The sequence below is a fragment of the Sminthopsis crassicaudata genome, chromosome 2, assembly GCF_048593235.1.
Source record: "Sminthopsis crassicaudata isolate SCR6 chromosome 2, ASM4859323v1, whole genome shotgun sequence".
NCBI lineage: Eukaryota > Metazoa > Chordata > Mammalia > Dasyuromorphia > Dasyuridae > Sminthopsis > Sminthopsis crassicaudata.
Genome location: NC_133618.1, coordinates 142,363,314 through 142,384,661, shown reverse-complemented (window position 1 = coordinate 142,384,661; position 21,348 = coordinate 142,363,314). Strand labels below are relative to the sequence as shown.

The 21,348-nt window shown below is 38.1% G+C and overlaps 1 non-coding gene across 1 annotated transcript; it reads right to left on the bottom strand.

Moving 5' to 3' along the window:
* Positions 1-16,578: 16,578 nt before the first annotated feature.
* On the bottom strand, positions 16,579-16,681 carry LOC141559157 (U6 spliceosomal RNA). Its single transcript, XR_012487241.1, has one exon. It is a non-coding gene; the product is annotated as a U6 spliceosomal RNA (small nuclear RNA).
* Positions 16,682-21,348: the final 4,667 nt, after the last annotated feature.

The window sequence follows — 21,348 nt, the reverse complement described above, 5'->3', positions numbered from 1 at the left end:
ATATAGCTAATACAGAAATTTGTTTTGCATGATCATCCAAATTTGAAATGAGGTTTTTCTTGCCTCCTCAATAGGTGGGGGAGAGAATTTGGAACTAAAATAAAAATTGGAAAATGGAAGACCCAAATGAGAAAAATTCAAATCATGATTCTAAAACCACAAAACTCAAATAAACTTTTGTTTTCATTTATGTTAATGAATTTCCTATTTTTAAGATCTCTAAAGTCCCTTCTAAGTCAATGAATTAATAAAAAAGTATTTATTAAGTTCTAAGAATATAAGTACAAAGAATGAAATAATCATGCAAAAGATGTTGCTTGAGCTATTTCTTAAAAGACTGGGATCTCAAAGGGCAGGGATAAGGAGAGAGTGTACTCCAAATATGGAAGACAACCAATGCAAATACCTATGTGAGGAATTAGGTAAAGCTAAGTGTGGCTGGCTCCAAGTGTATCAGATGGAGTGTAACATCCAATGAGATTGGAAAGATACCTTGGGATTAGGTGTGTAGAGCTTTAAAACATCTAGAGAAAACCACTGGATTTGAACGAGGGAGTCATGTTTGTCAGCTCTGCACTTACAGAAAATTTCTTTGGCAATAAAGACAGCAGTTTGTAGGATGAACCAGCGTGGGAAAGATATTTGAAGTCTGGAGACCAATTAGGAGGTTGTTGAATAAGTAATGAAGGCCTGAACTAAGGTAGTAACAGTATGAGTAGAGAAAAGGATGGGAGGATGTTATTAAGACAGAAATTTCACAAGATCTGACAAATGACTGAATTTGTGGAATGAGAGGAAAGGGAATGGCCAAGATTAGTGAGGACTCAAGGAGTCCAGGTTAAAATTCTGGGAAACTGGAAGGATAGTGGTGCATTTGATAGAAATAGGGAAGTCTAAAAGAAGGGATTTGGAGGGGAAGATGATGAGCTTGGTTCTGGACACACTGAAATGTCACCTGGATATCTAGGATGAAATGTCCAATATGTAATTAGTAACATGGAACTAGAACTCAGGGAAGAGGCTGGTGCTAGCTTGCTTACACATACACACACACACACACACCTCTCTCTCTCTGGGAGTTATCTATAAGGAGACAACAGTTAAAGAAAAGAGGAGATGGGAGAGAAGGAGAAGAGGGATTTGAATACAACCTTGATGAAAATCCACATTTAGGAGATGTGACTGAAAAGCCATCACAGGAATCTGAGGATTGATCAAGAGAAATAGGAGAGAATACTGTCCAGGACAAAAGGGTGATTAGTATCAAATGCCGAAGATAGGTCAAGAAGAGGCCTGAAAAGAATGTCAGATTTAGCAATCACATCATCATTGGTAACTTTTTAAGTTAGCAGTTTCAGTTGAATGAGTTTGGAAACTAGATTGCAAAGAATAAAGAAATCTATGAGAGGAGAAGGGGAAGTAGTACAGACAGCTGTTCTTTCTACCATTCCCTACACAAAATATTCCTCTCCCTTTCACTAGCTATCCATTCATATCTGTTATGCTCCCCCTATTTCTATCTCCTGCTTTCCCTAGTTTCCTTCAATTCTCAGCTAAAAGCTCATCTTCTATAACAGACATCAAACATAGGGCCAACATTCTCAATAATGTGGGCCTGACCTAGATTAAAATTTAACTGGAAAATGTTTAACAAAATAAATAAAAACTTCTAAAACATAGAAATTGTTAATGTGTGATTTTCTATATACCCTCGGGGATCTTTATATTTAGTTTAGTTGCTTCCATTTCTATATGGGTCTGATAATACTGTTCTCTAGGAAGCAAATCCTCAATCTCCTGATTCCCCTTAATTTTAGTACTTGATTAATCCCTTCTATAGTTTCTTTGTACATCACTGTTTGCATGTTGTTCTCCTGGTAGACTTCGAGTTCTCTCAGATAAGGGACTGTCTTTTACTCTTTTTTGCATCCCCAGCACTTAGCACATGTGGAACACATCACATATGTTTTGAGTTTTTGACTAAGAAAAAAGGTATGGGAGTATAGAATCTGATAAGAGGTTTTAAAACATGTTTTAAATCACTGATTCTATGCTTTTCTGATAGTATAAATTTACCTTGAGTTTAAAACAGCAGACAAAAGAATAAAAGGGCTCCTAGAATCCCAGAGGTTGAGTTAGAAGGGATCTTAAAACTCTTCACATCCAACACCCTCATTTTATAAATAAGAAGTCAAAAATTGCACAATAGCAAAAAGGTAATGAGTGTCAAAACCTCAATTAGCACCCTCTCCACCCCATGTGGAAGCCAACATTTATTCTATTTCTGAAACTTTTTCAAAGTTCTGGTTAAAAAAAAAAATAGCTAAGAACAGTAGAAGGTAAAAACATTAACTACTTAAAAAAATAATATTCTAAGTAATTTTTGGCTGAACACTATAGCAAGTATGATCCACTTATCTGGCTTCTGGGTAAACACTGTTGTAGGTTCTTAAGTAAACTAAATTTTATATCCGAATAGAAACATCCTTTTGAAATGCAGAAATTTTAAAAAGTAAGAAGCCACCCAGAAGAGTTGAATGAAAAACTACTAGTCAAACAAGATATTTTTTTAAGAATTAGGAGAAATACATATAAATTTTTTTTAAATCAATAAGGAAAATAGGGCCCTTTTCTTACTATTAAGATAAAATAATATTATTACACTTATTTTAAGAACCTGGTGATTATTTTTAAAATAATTTGTAAAGATTCTGAGAAAATCCTGTTCCTCTTTTCATAACCCTCAAATATTAATCAAATATTCAGCTACATACTCAACTCAAATTTTTCTGCAGATATACTTGGTTTAACTCCAAAATCTTTTCCAATGTACGACACACTTCAAACTACTTAATTTATGTCACCTGATCATACAAGAAGCCCATTACATAGACTTTGCATACAACCAGAGTTGTAGCCTTCCTTTAAATCCACCATAACTATATGGTAAATGGACTTCAAACTCTCTCGATGAAGTAGGTAGTTTTTCCAGTGTGTCTAGTTCCCAAATATCAATAATTAACATATTGATTAATTAATCAATAAGGTAGGCAGTTAATTTAAAGAATGCTTTTTATGTTAATAGTTCAACTTATGAAAACATACATCTTTCTCCTTTGTTGGGGGCAGTACAAAGTTCTCAGCTTCTGAAGTTCTAAAGCAAAATATCAAATTCCCATGACTTGGAGCTACAGAAAATAAATCTACATAATCTTTTATAAAATTGTGAGTATAAGGTTATTAAATTAATCATAATTGAACAGAATTTTAAATGCAAATAGCTGAATAAATTAGGCAAGTAAAAATGAAATGACAATAGAGATAGGGGAAGGAAGTATGGGAGTGAGACTACTTAACAATGTAATGCTATTATACTAAGTTGGTCATGTTAATGTATAATGCCGCTTATGCATCTAAAAAGATGCTCCTCCTCCATCTTTGCATTGCTCCTCTTCTCATGGCTTAAAAATTTTATGTAACAATCTGCTTTTCAGATGAATTACCACAATCATATTTAAAAGTCAACGAAAATGTGAGACACACACAGGCACAACCCACTACAGAGATTTCCAAGTGATTCCTAACAAAAGATGTAGTTCTTGATCTTACTACTACTAAAAGGAGGAAAATTTGTCTCAGGAGTTAGATGTTGAAGTTGGTTTTACTGGTTGTTATAATGACTTTTTAAAAAATTCAGGGCTGTGGTACAATATTCCTTTTAAAACTTTACTAAGAAAATAAAGATGGTGAGTAGCAATGTAATCTTTTGAATCATAAAAAAAAAAAAAAAAAAGCAAAGATTTAATTCTATTTAATTTCTTGTGGATTCTGTTCCAAAAACCTTGAATCATATTTTGTGTGAGCGTAAAGGTACTCTCTTCTCCACACTTAGGAAGCTCATTCTTACAAGTGGGAAACTGAATTTAGATATCCTAGAAGGATATAAATATGCTTCAGAGATCAGGTACACCCACAGAAGAGAAAGAGAGGTGGAAAAGTGAACCCATTCCAAGTTCTCTAAATTCAATCACATAACAAAAAATTCAGCATTTCCCCCAACAACTGTCATCTCTTACTATCCTATTCTTTCATATACTTTTAATGATAGTTCTGACATGCTATCTGTATAACAGCACCAGGAAATTGTACTTAATAATCTTGCTTTAGGTAGGAAGAAATTACTAAAGTTATGGTTTTCTTTATTAACAAAATATATGCAAGTTGTATATATCCCCTATTTAGATGATTTCATAAATGGACCCCCCCATGGCTTCCCACTTTTCATATTTTTAAAGCCAATTATACATCCGTCAATTCTGACTGTCTTAGTTAGGCTTACATTTTTACATCCTGTTAAATTTTAACCTTCCTGTTTTAAATTATTCTTCATGATTCCCCAGTTATACTAAAAGTCTTGTTTGCAAATAATGTTCTAGAAAAGTGTATATGGTCCAGGTTTAGAACAATGAAAAACAACAATCTTTCATCTCTCCCTCTCAACTACCCTAAATCAAGATTCCCCCCCCCCCCAAATGGACACAGCTTCAAATCTAACATCTAATCTCTAATTTCTCACTACTATTATTCATTAAATGTCATTCTCACAACTTGAAAAATTTATGCTTAATTTGTAAGCTTCTAAGGTAGAGATTATGTCATTTTTCATCTTTGCCCTTATTTAGGACAATGCATTTATACTTGAGTAATTTAATCTAAAGTCCAACCTGAGAAAAATGTCTTAAACAGTACATTATTCATATCTAAATTAAAACAAAACAAAGAAATGAAATGAAAATAGGTATATAGAATTTTACATTGGTTTATTTAATTTTTCAATCATATTCTGTAATCACTACTTTTACAGCGAGGAAATGACAAACTTAGGTTACTTCTTTAGTAACGTTAAATATGACATCACTATGCCAAATTAAATATTATAATTTTTCTTCTAATTTTTGTAGCACTTAAAATCTTCCATAGTACCAATTATTCTAAAAGGAAAGCTAGAAAACACTTTCCCTGACTTTATCCTAGAGCTAATGCAAGAATCGCCAGAATGCATGGAATATGCTTAGTTTTAATAAACTGCTCACCCTGGTGGCCCAGAGAGGTACCAAATACATGATGAACCAAGAATTATAGTACTATATCTGCAACTTTCAAATACTAATAATCATGACTCTATAATGACAACTCCAACAATATTATGGTAAACGTTCATCACACTGAAGATTAGAGAGAACATCCAAATGAAGAAACTCCTCAATTTATAGTCTTGCCCCAGTGTCACTGAACCATCACAATGACAGAGATGGGACTTGAACTTCGGTGTTTCTGGTTGTGAAGACAGCTCTCTAATATGCCAGGCTGTTTCAGATTAAATTTTCATTAAGTAATATTAATCTATTGCTATCATTTGAGTATAGTGTCATGTGTCTTTTCTGGAAAAGCTTTAATTACTATTAAAAATTATTCTTTGACCTTACCTAAATGTTTGTGAAGAATCCATACTACATAATCACTTAAAAGGTTCAAAGAAAAAAAAAAAAAAAAAAAAAAAAAGCAGTAATCTATAAAACTCAAATTCTGTTGATAAATACTATCACGCACTATTTTGGAAAAACATACCAAAAATCTTTAAAAAGTAAAGAAGTATTGAATTAATCCTATCTTTGCTTTCAAAACTAATTTACCAGAGTAAAAAAAGCCTTATTTAGTAAAAAGTAACTTGGACTCTTTTCTAAACCAACAATACTATAGAAGATATTTTAATGATTCTTTGACATTCATCCATCCAGGATTCTTTTTTGGTTTAAATTGTGGGAGCATGTAAAGGAATTGTGGGTAAGAACTGTTTCTTTGAATTCCCAGAATCTACTGGCAATAGTGGCTTGTTGGGACAGAGCAAGGTGGTGGAGTGCTTAGTTACTTAACATAACTGAGTGGTCACAAATTTCTGCTTTCCAACCCTTGCAGTTAAGAGACTTTTTGGTCTGGTAACCCAACATTTAAAATGCACAGCTAATAATAACTAGCACATAGGAAGCAGAATGCTGCTTACTATAAATCTGGTTCCACAAATCAGTTTGATTTCATTTCTCCTATTGAAGTGTAATCCTTCAGCACAAGTTCGGAAAGACAAAGATGCTGATTTTGTCTCTGAATCTCTAACAATGAAGGTGCTTCATCATTTTGTTGTTGTTGTTAAAAGAGAAGCTGTTTGTGTGTGTAATACATTCAGAGAAACACTTTGGTTCTTTGCCTTTTGGACATCATTACTATTTTCCAGTGACTTGGTACTGGGCTCAAAGTCAAGAGACTTCCACATTCTTACAGGAGTCCCATGGACTTAAAAAAGAAAAATTCTTGAACGTGCTCCTGCCAGATCTGGTCAAGATTTCTTTAAAAAACGTGATGGCTGCATTTCCCACAAGACAAGCAGTTAAAAATCCAATTTCATGCCCATTGCACAGATGAGGAGGACACTGAAGGTCAGAGAGGTGGAGGCACCGGCCGGCCGGCCCTGCCAGCCCCGCCGACTAGGCAATCCAGGTCGCACTCCTGTGCCCTTTCCTCCGGCCACCGACAGTTTGGGCTCCCCACAGGAGCTTCTGGGAAATGGGCTGCGAGCGCCAGGTTTACTCGACCATCACTCTACATCAAGTTCCGCACCGCTACGGCCGATTTAGGCCTTACCTAGAGCCCGCTTTGGGAGCACAATCACTCCCGCCTTCCACGCTCCGGGCACCATTTTTATGCCCACATCAAAGGGGGAAAGGCAAACTTCCCCCTCTACCCCCCCACTCCCCGACTCCAGGATGGACACGAGGGGCGGGAGGCAGGGAAGCCGGGGGAAAGGTGGCCTAGGCCCAGGTACTCAATGAGAGGCGGGATTGGGGGAGGGGGAGGGAGCCACACCTGGGGCAGATCTGAGACCCCCGCCCCCTTCCCCAGCCAAGAAAAGGACGCTATTCCCTCCCCCCTTCCATTGCTCCAGAATGAGCGCCTCGGAAGCTCGCACTGCACCACTAGAGTCAGACACACCCCTCGTTTCCAGGGGGGTGTGGGTGCTGAACCTGAGCTCGAGGGGGCCTCGGGGCTTGGCGCCCATTTTGGAGGCGAAAGAAGAAGAGGCCGTGCAGGGTGGGGAAGGGGGAGGGGGTCTTCTCGGGTGGGGGCGGGGGCGCGCGGGAAGGGTTGGCGCGTCCTCTCTCGCGAGGCGGAGGCAGGCTAGCCCGCCAGTCCGCCAGCCCGATGCCCCTTAGGGGCGGGGGGCGGGCGAGGAGGAGGCCCCGCGGGGATGGGGTGGGAGAAGGGGCCTCCCCACGCGCGCTCCCTCGGGGGAGGCTGCTTCTCGCCCCCCCCTCCCGCCTCAGCGCGGAGGGGAGGGGAGAAAAGGGAAGGGAGGGGGAGGCCAGGCCTGACGAAGGATCGATCGGGTTCGAGCTAAAGCTGACCGCCGCTTCCTGCGCCTCGGGTCCCCCGGGAAGGGAGAGCCGAGCTCAGGCAGGGCGCGGGACGGACTGGAAGGGATTGGGACGGCGGAGGCCCCGGCCGACCGGCCGAGGGCCCCGGCCCGCCAAGGGGGGGTAAGGCTCCGGAGGCCGCGCGGGCCCCGGCGCCGGCACGAGCCCCCAGGGCCGCGCGCGCCTCCATCTCCTTCCTTCTCCTCCACTCCACCTCCACCTCGGCTCCCCGGGTCCGCCCCCCCGCGGCTCCTCTCACCTGCACATGATCCGCCATTTTGCTCCATTCATGCTCCTCTGTGGTCCCCCCTTTCCCCCCCTCCTCGCGCACCTCGGCCGGGGCTGCCGCCGCCGCCGCCGCCGTAGCCGCCGATACCACCACCGACGCGCCTGCGCACTGGGCGCACCCCCCCCCCTACGCCCGTAGCGTAGCCCACCCCGAACTGTGAGAGCCACCGCGGCCGCCAACCCCGTTGCAGAATACGCAGCGCTGGTGGGACGGCGTAAACGCGCGCAACGTCAGCTACCCGGAGAAAGCGTTGAGAGGGAGGGAGGGCCCGGGGAGGAGGAAAGAGCGAGAGAGGGGGAGGGGGAAACAAAGCATTGTTTACATGGTTCTTAAAGGGACCGAGCGTACGCCGCAGCGGGCGGGCGGACGAGTGTAGACTAGTGGATGGAGCCGCCTGCACTGCGCCCAGCATCCCGCGTGGGAGGAGGGGCTCTTTTCTGTGAACCTGAGTTAGACACCCCCATCCTCATCCAGACTCTTTAGTGTGCTGTCTCCTTACAAAGCTGCACCCCGGTGCTTTTCTCTTCCTCTGTCTGTGTGGTCCCCAAGCAAAGCGGGAGTCTACACCCCGTCCCCTTCTGGGCCAACAGTCAAGCCAGCCCCCTGAGTCCCGGGGTGCGGGGAAGGCACGGGGCTGGAGAGGTGGATCTCTACAGGCATGCAGTAGTTTAAAAAAAAATCCCATTTCATTCAATTATTAAGCGCCTACTGTATATAGCCCAAGGCGCCAAATTCTGGGGGTTGGAGTGGGGAAAGAAAGCGTTGACACCTATTGAGATGAGAGATCCCAGACACCGTTTGGCTTCCTATAATTCAGTGAGAATGGCAGACAGAGGAAAAAGTCATTTGTGGGGAATGGCGTCTTAGGGGGCACAAGGAAACTCGCTTCGGGCTTTTCCTCATATCGCTCCCCCCCCCCCCCCCCGGTGAGAACCTCCACTCAGATATCACGGGAAAAACCGGGATCGTTTGCAGAGCGCTCCCTCGTAGCCCTGACCTCCTCACTCACGCCTTCAGCCATTAATCTCCTTCAGGACCGCTGTTTTACACGAAGAGATGACCCTTTTCCTTGTCAAGGCAAAAGCCCCCTATATCTACACATTTTTCCCTTCCATTTTCCCTAGCAAGGAACCCCTTTATCAAACCCCCCCTCACTAAATCTTCCAACTCTCCTTGTCTGCTGCCTGCTTCCTCATTGCTTATGAGCATCTCTGTTTCTCTAGCCCTCCCCCAATTCTCAAAAAATCCCATCATCTCCTGGTTAAACTAATTGAGAAAGCTGTCTTCTCTAGCCAGGTTCTCTTCTGCAGGAAATTCTAAACACTTCCATAGTCTGGCCTCCAAACTGATCGCTTCCAATGAAACTCTTTTTTTTCTAAAATTACACTGCAACCAGGATAAAAGGAAAGCAGAAAAGGGGGGGGGGGTTACAGCAAATGTCTTTGGTATAGACACCATTTGTCATTGGAGAACTGAGGCAAATTTATAAGGAGTCATCCCCCAAGTGATAATATGGTCAAAGGACATGAACAGGCAATTTTCAGGCAAATTAAAATTAACATATGAAAAATGTCTTAAATCATCTAAATTGATTAAAGAAATGGAAACTAAAACAACTGAGTGCCTCACACCTATCAGATTGTCATTTTTTCCTTTTCTGCCATATTAATCAAATGTTGAGATGTGGGAAAATAAGGATAGTATGCATTGTTGATAGAGTTGTGAACTGATCCAACCATTAGAACTGATCCCAAAGGGCTATAAAACTGCATACCCTTTGATCTAGCAATACCACAACTCAGTCTGTATCCCAAAGAGATTTTTAAAAGGAGATGAGGGAGGACCTATTTTTACAAAACTATTTAAAGTAGCTTTTTTTGTGGTATCAAAGAATTGGAAACTGAGGGGATACCTATCAAACGGGGAATGGTTGAACAAGATTACAACGGAATACTATTATGCTATAAGAAATGATAAGCAGGACGCTTTCAGCAAAACCTGGGAAGATTTATATGAGCTGATATAAAGTGAAATAAACAGAACTAGGAGTTGTACAATAATTAACTGTGAATGACTTAGTTATTCTAATTAATACAGTGATTCAAAGCAATTCTAAAGGACTCACGATGAAAAAATCTATCTCTAGAAAAAGAAATGATAGAGTCTGAATGCAAATCAAAGCCTACTATTTTAATGGGGTGGGTGAGGGTTTTTTTGGGGGGAGTTGTGTCTTCTTTCACATGACTAATATAGAAATGTTTTACATCATTGCACATGTATAACCTATATAGACTTGCTTACCATATCAAGGAGGGGGGAGGAAAAGAGAGAATTTGGAACTTAAAATTAAAAAAAAAATGAATGTTCTAAATTATTTTTATATGTGATTGGGAAAAATAAAATATTAGTTACCATTGATATCTTAATTGCCAAATCCGATGGTCTTATCAGTCTTCATCTTTCTTGACTTCTTTCTATTGGCACTAACATACATATTAATTCTCTAACTGCTCAATCTTCCACCTACTCTCTTCCACTGCACTTCAACTACATCTTAAGGTGGTCATATCCTTACTTGTCATCACCAACAAATGTACCACCTCCCATGTTAAAAAAAAAAAAAATTCTGAAATCCTCTTATCTAACTATAACCAATAAATCATTGGCTTTTCACCCCTCCTTCTGCCTTCCATTACAGAAATCTACACTTTGTCCCAACCATGATCTCCAATCCCTAGACTCCTCAACTCTCTCCCAGTTCATCTCTCTTACACTGGCCACTCCCTCCTCTTCTCCCCATCTTGACCTGTTGATAGTCAATTTAACTCTACAGTATCTTCTCTTGAATCCCTAGCTGCTTTATCATATCACCAATTGTACCCAACCAAACCTCTGCCTTGAAATTTTCCCACTAGGGACTATTCTGACTGATACACAAATTTATGTTACAAAATCTCAATGGTCCCTCGCTGCTGCTAGGAAATCCTACTATACCTCCCTTATCAACTCTCTATCCCACTCTCCACAATGACTCTTCCAAACCTTTTTATCTCTCCTCAGATCTCCCATGGCTTACCTTCCTCTCCTTCCCCACTCCCTGCTGAGATCCTTACTTCATATTTTACAGAAATAAAGTAGAGACCATTCTCCATAACTATCCTCTTTTCTCTTCTCCCTACCACTCACGTTCTGCCATCATCTCTTTCATCCCTGTTTTACATAATGAAATGGCCTTTCTCTATTTGTTTAAGGGTTTCCATTCCATCCCATTTCCTCCAATAGATTACCTGCCTCTGTCACCCCCATCTTTTTACTGTTTCAGACCCTCATTTCTTACAATATGCCTACAAACATGCCAATGTCTCTTCTGTTTTGAAAAAAAAACAAACACTTTCACTTGATCCTTCCATCCCTATTCTCTTCCTATAAATCTCCTGCCTTTTGTAGCTAAATAACTTTGAAAAGGCCTTCTACAATAGACATCTCCAATTTCTCTTCATCCATTGTCTTCTTAACACCATACAGTCTGGCTTCATTGTACCAAAACTGTTCTCTTCAAAGTTACCTGTGATCTCTTAGTTGCCAAATCCAATGGCCTTTTTTCCATCTTCATTCTCTTTGACCTTTGCATCCCTTTAACACTGATGATCACTCTCTTCTTGCTGCTCTTTTCTCTCTAGGTTTTGGGACACTGTTCCTTTTGCTTCTCCTTGTGCCTATCTGACCATTCCTGTCTCCTTTGCTGAATCTTCCTTCAGATCATTCCACCTAATGATAGGTATCCTTTTTTGTTTTATCCTGGGCCCTTTTCTCCCTCTATACTCTTTCATTTGCTATATAGCTATATATCTCCCATGGACTTAATTACCACTTCCATGCTGTTGATTCTTAAATCTCCCTTTCTTGATCCAATCTCTCTGCTGACTTCTAATCTCACATCTCCAAATCCTTCTAAACATCTTACACTAGATTCCAGTAGACTTCTTAAATTTGATATGACCAAAACAGAACTAATTTACTTTTCCCCTAAATCTTCTTCCTACCTTCCCTATTACTATAGAGGGTATATGGGAGTATCCAGGGAGGATTACCATTTCTGGTGTTAGGATTTGCTGAGCCCCTTTTAGGGCTGCTTGTCCATCTTCACCCTGTTCTCCCATATGGCTCCAAGAAGCATGTGCAGAAGCAGCATCTTGGTAAACCATCTGAGCAGAACTGCAGAGCACATTTTCTCTGATTCTCTCCCATTCTTGGAATACCCTCCCTCTGCTCTGACTACCAACCTTCCTGGCTTCCTTTAAGACCCAACTAAGATCCCACCTTCTATAAGAAGCCTTATCTAACTTTTCTTAATTCCAACCTTTAAACATTTCCTATTTATCCTGTATATAGCTCACTTTATATATATATATATATATATATATATATATATATATATATGTATATATATATATATATATATATATACACACACTCATATATACATATACATACACACATCTGTGTGTGCTTGTATGTATATATTACATATATATATTTGTATCTCTCCCATTACAGCTTACAATCTAACAAGATTGGACAAGAACTTTCTTTTGTCTTCTTTTGTATCCCCAGTGCTTAGCATGTGTCTAACACACAGGAAGCACTTAATAACTGTTGTTTATCATCTCTTCCTGGATATTTCTCTTCAGTAGTTTTTTATGATGCTGCTTTCTCTCCATTCTCATCCCACCTGTCTGCTGCTTCTCAGTTTCTTTTCTTGGATCATGACATGAGTCACACTATTCATATCCTGGGAATCCTGCAAGCTTTTGTCCTGGGCCCTCTTCTCTAACTCTAATGATCTCATCAGCCAGGGGATTTAATTGTAATTTCTATGAAGATTCTCAGATTTATTTATTTATCTATTTAAATACTAATGAAAGGCTCACTATCACCTCCTGGGCCTAATATAAAATCATTCTTTTAAAATCTATCATAACCTAGTTGATTTTTACCTATTCAGTTTGTTCTAATATTCTTAAAATTTACTCCCCTCCACATCTCTACAGTTCCATCTTACTGCTTCTCTCAGAGATCACTCCACATCTTAGTTCCATGGCTTTTCCATGGTGGTTCCTCATGGCTAGATTATTGCTCGTTTTTGTCTTTACCTCTTGGATCCTTTGCCTTCCTTCAAGACTCAACTCAAGTCTCATCTTATGCAAGGGACCTTTTCAGAAGGGTCTTCCTTATTGCTAGTACTTTTCTTCTAAAAATGCTTCTCATTTGCCTTATACATATTTTTTAATATGAAGTCCCAAAGCTTATTAATATGGTACTCTCTTCTTGTTGGTGGAGATCAATAGCCAGTGCCTGTGTACGGGGCAGGGCAAAGTTGGCTAGAACATAAAATATGAGAGTTCCAGTCTTTTCAAGTATCCTGGGATTCAATAGATTCTGAATTATTTCTCTTTTCTAGTTTTGAGAAAGAAGATAGTTGATACCAAGTTACTAATGGAAAAATCTTTGATTAAAAGCTGTCATGAGAGGAACTGGCAGTTTTCATCATGTCTCTCTCCCCAGCTTTACTGCACTAGACTTTGGGGAACTTCCCCTCAGATGAGATCTAGGAGTCTGTCTTGATTGAATTGTTATCTTAGCCTAAATGGTAGAGTACCTTCAATCTGTGTTGTGTGGTATATAACTCTCCTTTGTATACTTTCTCTGATCGTATTTACTACCAATTTGAATAAATGTGTTTCTTTGCTACTTGCTATATGTGTTTATTGTGGACTGGTTATTTGGTGGGAAAGGAGGTTAAACCTTAGGTATAGTACTTAGAGTCCTGCCTCCTTCATTAATGAAATAACAACTAGAAGTTAGCTTGAATATGAAAATGACATTCCCTAGACTAGTAATATTTAAGGGAACAGATAGATATAATTCTATCTTTCTTTGATACTCCTCCTTTAAGAAAAGCAGAGTGCTCCATGTTTAATATATATTATATTACTTGCTGTCTAGCGTAAGGGGATGGGGGAAAGAGGAAACACAAGGTTTTGCAAGTATGAATGTTATGAAATATAAATATTATGAATATGAATATTATATGTTTTAGAAATTAAAAAGCTTTACTAAAAAAGAGAAATAATGAAACAAACAAACAAAAAAAAAGGGGTGCCCCAGTATCTGTCCCAAATTTCTTGCTTTTCTCCTAGTAAGAATTAAAGATTTTTGGATAACAGAATGGGGAAAGAAGATGTATAGAGTTGTCTATTCTGTTTCCCCTTAAGCTCTAAAACAATATCCCATGTTATATGTGGGGGGATGATCCTCACTATATATATATATATATATATATACACATACATACATACAAACACACACACACACACACACATATATATATATATATTGTTTATATGTTCTTTTCATCATGAGAATCTGAACTCCTTGAGGCAGGTGTTTTCTGTGTTTTTTGGCTTTCTTTGTATCCTTAGTATTTAGCACAATGCCTGATGCAGTTAACCCTTAATAAAACTTATTGACTTAATGACTTAAGTTTACAACATTCTTCTGTTCTTCATTCTTCCTCATATCTTATCAATTGCCAAAACTTAAGAATTATTCCTCTACAACTTTAGTTCCCTGTTCTCCAATCAGTTATCACCTCTTATCTGGGCTATTATAATAGCATCCTAATTGGTCTCCCAGTTAACAAGTATCTCCACTCTTCAATCCACCCTTCACACAATTGTCTAATTAGAATCCTCCCTAAAACTCAGGTCTGACCAAGTTCTCTGCTCAACAAGCTTTTATTGTTTCTAAAAACAAATACAAGCCCCTTTATTTGGCATTTAAAGCCTTTCACAAACTGGCCCCAGCCTTCTTTCCCAAATTATTGCAGATGATTCTCCTTCATGTACTTTGCAGTCCAGCCAGTGTGATTTTCCTTTTGTTTCTTACACAGCATTCCATCTCCTAATTTCCATCATTTTACATAGGTTTTTTTTTTTTTTTTTTTTTTGGTACCTAGAATTTATGACTTCTGAAATCCCTAGCTCATATCTCATATCTCAGCTTGTGTTACTTCCTATATGAAACCCTAATCAATTTGCTCTCCCAAAGTATATATTTCAAACATTCTCATCCTTCCTCAAGCCTTCCATAGCACTCTTTCCCACCCCTCTTTCAGTTGAAGACCTCCTTTTGTGACTCACGGAAAAAATTTAGGCCATTTACTGGCAATGTCCTATGCTTCTTTGTTCCTTATTTCATATTACCTGGATGATATTTCCCATATCTGCTCATTCACTCCAATCTCTTTGTAAAGTTACCAGTGATCTCTTAATGAATGGGTTTTCCTAAATCCTCAGTCTTTGTTCATTTTTTGACCTCTTCCTCAATACTCTCTCTTCCCTGGGTTTTCAAAACACCACTCTTTCCTGTTTCTTATTAATTTTCAGTCTCTTTTGATGACTTTTTCTCTAGATTACACTCATTAACCATGGATGTGCCCGACTTCTTTTTCCCCTCTATACTATCTTTCTTTGTAGTCTCATCAGCTTTCATGAGTGGATCATCTCTATTCCTGTGATTACTAGCTCTCTATGTCCAGCACTGGTCTGTCTCCTGCGCCTTGCCTTACATTACCAGTGGTCTAACTCCTCAGCACCTCAAACTCAGCACGTTCAGAATTCTGTTTTCTCCCTGAGCCTTTCACTCTTTCTAGTTTTCCAGAGCCCCCTCAGTCCAGGCTGGAAACTGGACGGCAACCTCAGCTCCTCACCAGAACTTACTCCCCCTACCCAATCTTGTCCCCTCTCCCTTCCCAACTGCCTCCTTGCCCCCAACTCGGATGCAGCTCTCGGCCTTTTGTAGTAACCTAGTGCTTGCTCTCCTGGCCTCCACTCTCTCCCCATTTTACTCTGTTGTCTGGGAGTGCAAGTCTGACTGTGTCATTTTCTCCTTCCCCCCACTCAAACCCAGAATTTTCTATCTCCAGGTTTGATATAAAATGCTATTTGATATTTAAAACCCTTTATGATCTCCTCCAGGTTTGCTTTACTCCCTTCCACAGGACTCTGTTCCTCACACCCAGAGCTCCACCCCTCAGGGCCATGCCTTTTTACTGTTTTCCATGTCTAGAATGTTCTGCTTTCTTACCTTAGTATGGCTCCCCTGGTCTCCTTCAAGATTCAGTTCTAATCCCACTTCTTCTACAAGAAGTCTTTTTCTTGCTCCTCCTTACTGCTGGTGCTCTCCCCTTTATATTCCATTGCATTTATATTATCTGTATCTTGTATGTACATCATTATTTATATGTTTTTGCTTTCTTTGTATCTGCAGACATATTGTAGGCCCATCGTGCTTGTTGACTGACTAATAGATAAGGCTAATCCAGATATTAGGATCCTCCAACCTTAAGTTACTTTTTATTTACTTATCATATGTTTTATATTTGCTTGTTGATTACTTACTTCTCCCTACCGGCAAAAAAATACTGTAAGCCCTTTGAAAGCAGGAACTACCTTGACCTTGTCTTTGTGTTTCTTCCCAGAGCCTAGCACACTGACTGACAAGTAGTAGATGCTTAATAAGTATTTGTTGGAATCAGATGAACTAGATTCTGATCCCAGCTCTGTCACTTAATACCTATGTGAACTTGGGCAGGTGGTTTAACTTGTCTAGGCCCCATTTTCCAATGAGAGAATTGGACTAGATTAAGATCACTAATGTTTTTAGTTCCATATCTGTGTGCCTCTCATCTCATTTTTCCTCAAAGTAGATCATTCTACTTTAGATTTGCTCTAATTTTTTTTTTTTTTTAATGTGGAGGCAAAAAATATGGGACACTTCACAAATTTGCATATTCTTCTTGCGCAGGGGCCATAGTAATCTTTTCTGTATCTTTCCAGTTTTAGTATAGGTGTTGCTAAAGCAAGCATGGATTTGCTGTAATTCTTATAAAATATGTTACATGCCCTTCTGCCATCTCCTTCTCCAGGCCGTTTTACATTAAGACAAAAATATCTCCCATTCATTGTCCAAATAAAACAAAGCTAATTCCTCTTCCACGTGCCAACCATTCCAACACTTCAAAGCAGTCAGCATATTCCACTTAAATCTTCCCTTCTTTAAGCTAAAAGTTCCCATAAGGTTCCAGTTGGATCATTTGATTTCTTCTGTCCTACAATTTCTGAGGTTAGATTTGAATTCAGGTTTTTCTGTCTTTAAGCTCTTCTGCATCACTTATCTGTTTCTAATTGTGAGTATTATGTACAGCTTGGTTTTTGGTTTTTTGAAGTGAGTTTATTAAATTTAGCTTAGTACTAACACTGTTTGTCTGTATTCCCTTCTGAACTTCCTTCTGCTCTTCCTGTTTATTTTTTGTCTTGTTGATCGTCTTTTCTTTCTTTATTGCAACTATCATTAATTCTATTTTTAAGAGATGAAGTAACTGAGTCTGGAAGAATTTAAGTGACTTGCTTACAATATCACTTGGCTTCTTTCAAGACTCAGTTCTAGTTCTATCTTCTACAAGACATTTTTTTTCCTGGTCCCCCTCAATGCTAGTGCCTTTTCTCTCATATTACATTCCACTCATACTGTCTCTATCTTGTATGGATTATAGATATTTGCATGATACTCTTCTCTATTGTAAAGTGAGTTCTTTACAAGAACCATGTTTTTGCTTTTGCAGTTTATGTGGGGCTTAGTATATTGTCTAACCCGTAGTCCTTGTTGATTGATAGATGAGTTTTTTTTTAATTTTATATTTTAATTTTATAATAATAGGTTTTTATTTTTTCAAAATACATGCAAAGATAGTTTTCAACATTTACCCTTGCAAAACCTTGTGTTTCAAAATTTTCTCTCTTCCTCCACACCTCTACCCTCCCCTACACAGCAAGTAATCTGATATAAGCTAAATATGTGCAATTCTTCTAAACATATTTCTACAATTATCATGCTACACAAGAAAAAAAGAAATCAAAAAGAAAATAAGTGAGAAAGAAAAAAAGCAAGCAAACAACAACAACAAAAAGATGAAAATACTATGTTGTGATCCACATTCAGTCCCCCTCATCCTCTCTCTGGATGCAGATGGCTCTCTCCATCACAAGTCCACTGAAATTGAAAAGACCATGTCCATCACGGGTTCTGGCTTTGTCACTTCTAAACTATAACCTTGATCAAATCATTGAAATTCTATGGACTGTTTTCTTAGGACAAGAAGAGGTAAACTAGGTGGTTTCTTATGTTTAGTATAGCACTTTATTTATGGATTAGGAGTCAGAGTGGTAGGGATAATGGAAAGAACACTGGCTTTGGGAAGATTTGGGTTCCAGTGTTTGCCACCTTTATGACCGACTCAGCTTTCTGTTCTGTAAAAGAGACCTACATGGTCTTTAAGGTCTCCTCAAGTCTGATCTTAAATAGGAGAACTTAAAATAATTTATATTTAATATATAATATGTTTATAGAAAGCAATTATCTTATTTGTGAATTCCTTTGGTTTCATTGTATTAAATGCTAAGAATTTTATGATTTTTTTTTGTCATTTGTTTTATATGTTTGTTTGATTTTTTTTTCATTCATTGTTATTGCCTATAATAAAACAATTAGGAAAGATAATTTTCATCTTATCAGTTCGGCTTGTCTTATTCATTCATTAAAAAACATTGATTTGTTAGAAATTCACCTGGGTAAACACTATACTAGGCTCCAAAGCAGATAAAGTTTAAATAATATTATCCTGATGCCATGGAGTGAGGATGGTAAAAACATCTAGTGTCTCAACTAACTATAATTTGTAATATTAAAATTAAATTGGGTTAAATAGTTATAAAATAAAGTGTTATTTGAAGTCTAAGGAATGAGGAAAATATTTTTTTTACTGATGATGAGGCTTTCTGAAATAGGTAGAAATTGAATTGAATTTTAAAGAATTTTGCTAGGTGAAGAAGGCAAGGGAGGGTCTTCCAGATATATATAACAGTATTAGCAGAATATAGTTTCTTTTGAGTTAAGGCTAGAAAACTAGTATGGCATGAAATTGGATAAGGTTTTAAATGTTTGACCAAAAGAGTTTAAATTCTCTTCAGGAGATGGTACACCAAAACCAGTGAGGGTGGTTGTGGTTGTGATTGTTTTTTTTAAAAGCAGAAGAGTGATATTACTATTTCTTTTTTTTTAATTTTTATTTTTTTATTATAGCTTTTTATATACAAAACATATGCATGGGTAATTTTTCAACACTGACCCTTGCAAAACCTTCTGTTCCAACTTTTCCCCTCCTTCCTCCTACCCCCTCCCCTAGATGGCAGATAGTCTACTGGGTCTATTTCTAATGAAAGATTATTCTGAAAGCAATATGAAAGACTGTTTGGGAGGTTAATGTTTGCAATAAAGATTTGGTAAGAGATGATAGCCATGCAAACAGAGAGAAAGGGACAGATTCAGGATATGTCATGGAAGAGGAATCAACAAAAATTGATAATGAATTATATATGAAAGGGGAGGGAGAGAGAGGAGCCAAAAATAACACAAAATAGGAAAGAGGATACAGACTGGTGCCATAGAAAGAAATGGCAACTTACGGCCAAGCTACGGAAAAATTATTGATTCTTCACTCTGAGACTTTGCTGATTTGGAGGTGTAGGAAGACCTCTCAGAATGAAAGAGTTGGAAGGAACATAAGAAACATTTCATCTAACTTGTTACTAAAACATTATTTCAACATAATCAATTACTGGTCATCCATCATTTGCTTGAATATGTCTAGTCTCAGGAAATATCCTGAATTAGCCTGGTCTTCTTTAAATAATTCTACTTATTAATAGAATTGTCCTGACAGAATTGAAATCAACCTCTCAGCTTCTTCCATTCATTACTACTAGTTCTGTTTTCTTAGGAGAGGAGGAAACATCAATGTAGCTCCTCTTCTATATGACCCCTTTTCTTTCTTTCTTTTCTTTCTTTCTTTCTTTCTTTCTTTCTTTCTTTCTTTCTTTCTTTCTTTCTTTCTTTCTTTCTTTCTTTCTTTCTTTCTTTCTTTCTTTCTTTCTTTCTTTCTTTCTTTCTTTCTTTCTTTCTTTCTTTCTTTCTTTCTTTCTTTCTTTCTTTCTTTCTTTCTTTCTTTCTTTCTTTCTTTCTTTCTTTCTTTCTTTCTTTCTTTCTTTCTTTCTTTCTTTCTTTCTTTCTTTCTTTCTTTCTTTCTTTCTTTCTTTCTTTCTTTCTTTCTTTCTTTCTTTCTTTCTTTCTTTCTTTCTTTCTTTCTTTCTTTCTTTCTTTCTTTCTTTCTTTCTTTCTTTCTTTCTTTCTTTCTTTCAGTATTTTATTTTTCCTTAGTTATAGTAAAAACAATTTTTAACTTTTGTATTTAAAACATTGAGTTTCAGATTTTCTCTCTTTATCCCTTCTCATCCCTTCCATGGAGAATGTAAGCAATTCAATATAGGAGATACTTGTATATTATATAATCAGGTTGTATAAGTAGAAATCTACAAAAACAATGAGGGAGGGATGGGGAATGACCAACACTTGAATCTCACTTTCATATGAACTGGTCAAAGGAGGGAAGAATGCATACACTTAGAATTGGGTATAAAATTACATTTCATTCAATAGGGAACTAGGAAGAAAAGGGGAGAGGAAGAAGGAAAAATTAGAGACGACTGATTAATGGAGGATTAGTTCTAAACAAAAGCAACTCTACTAAGGATGTACAAAAATATTTATAGCTTTTTTTTGAGATGGCAAAGAATTAGAATCCAAGGTTGGGGGAATGGCTGTACAATAAATATGATGGAATATTACAGTGTTTTTTAAAATGATGAAGGGGATCGTTTCAGAGAAACATGAAGAAACTTTATGAACTAATATAAAGTGAACAACACTAAGAGAACAACCAGGGGTTCTCAAACTATAGCCTGTGGGCCAGATGTAGCTCGCTGAGGATGTTTATGTGGCCCGAAGGGTTATAGCAAATGGGCTAAGGGGTGGAGACAGTGAGTTTTTGTTTTTACTATAGTCCAGCCCTCCCACAGTCTGAGGGATAGTGAACTGGCCCCCTATTTAAAACGTTTGAGGACCACTATACAATGACAATGATATTGTAAAGAAAATAACTAAGAAAGATTTTGAAATTCTAATCATTGCAGTGACTAACCATGATTCAAGAAGGCTAATGACGAAACATGCTACCCACCTTGTGATAGAGATGATATATATATATCTATAGATATCTATAGATATATAGATATAGATAGATAGATAGATAATAAATATATACTTATGTGTGTGTATAACTCTTTTTTAGACATAGCCAATGTGGAGATTTGCTTTGCTTGTATTAATATTTGTTACAGAAGTTTTGTTTATATTTTATTCTCAATGTGGGGGGAGGAGGATTTTTACTTATTGAAAATAATAAAATTTAATTTAAAAATTTTTTGAAATCTTTCAGGACTATGGGGAATGAATGTGGATCACAACATAGTATTTTCACCTTTTTTGTTGTTTGCTTGCTTTTTTTCTTTCTCATTTTTTCTTTTTGATCTGATTTTTCTTGTGCAGCATGATAAATGTTTAAATATGTTTAGAAGA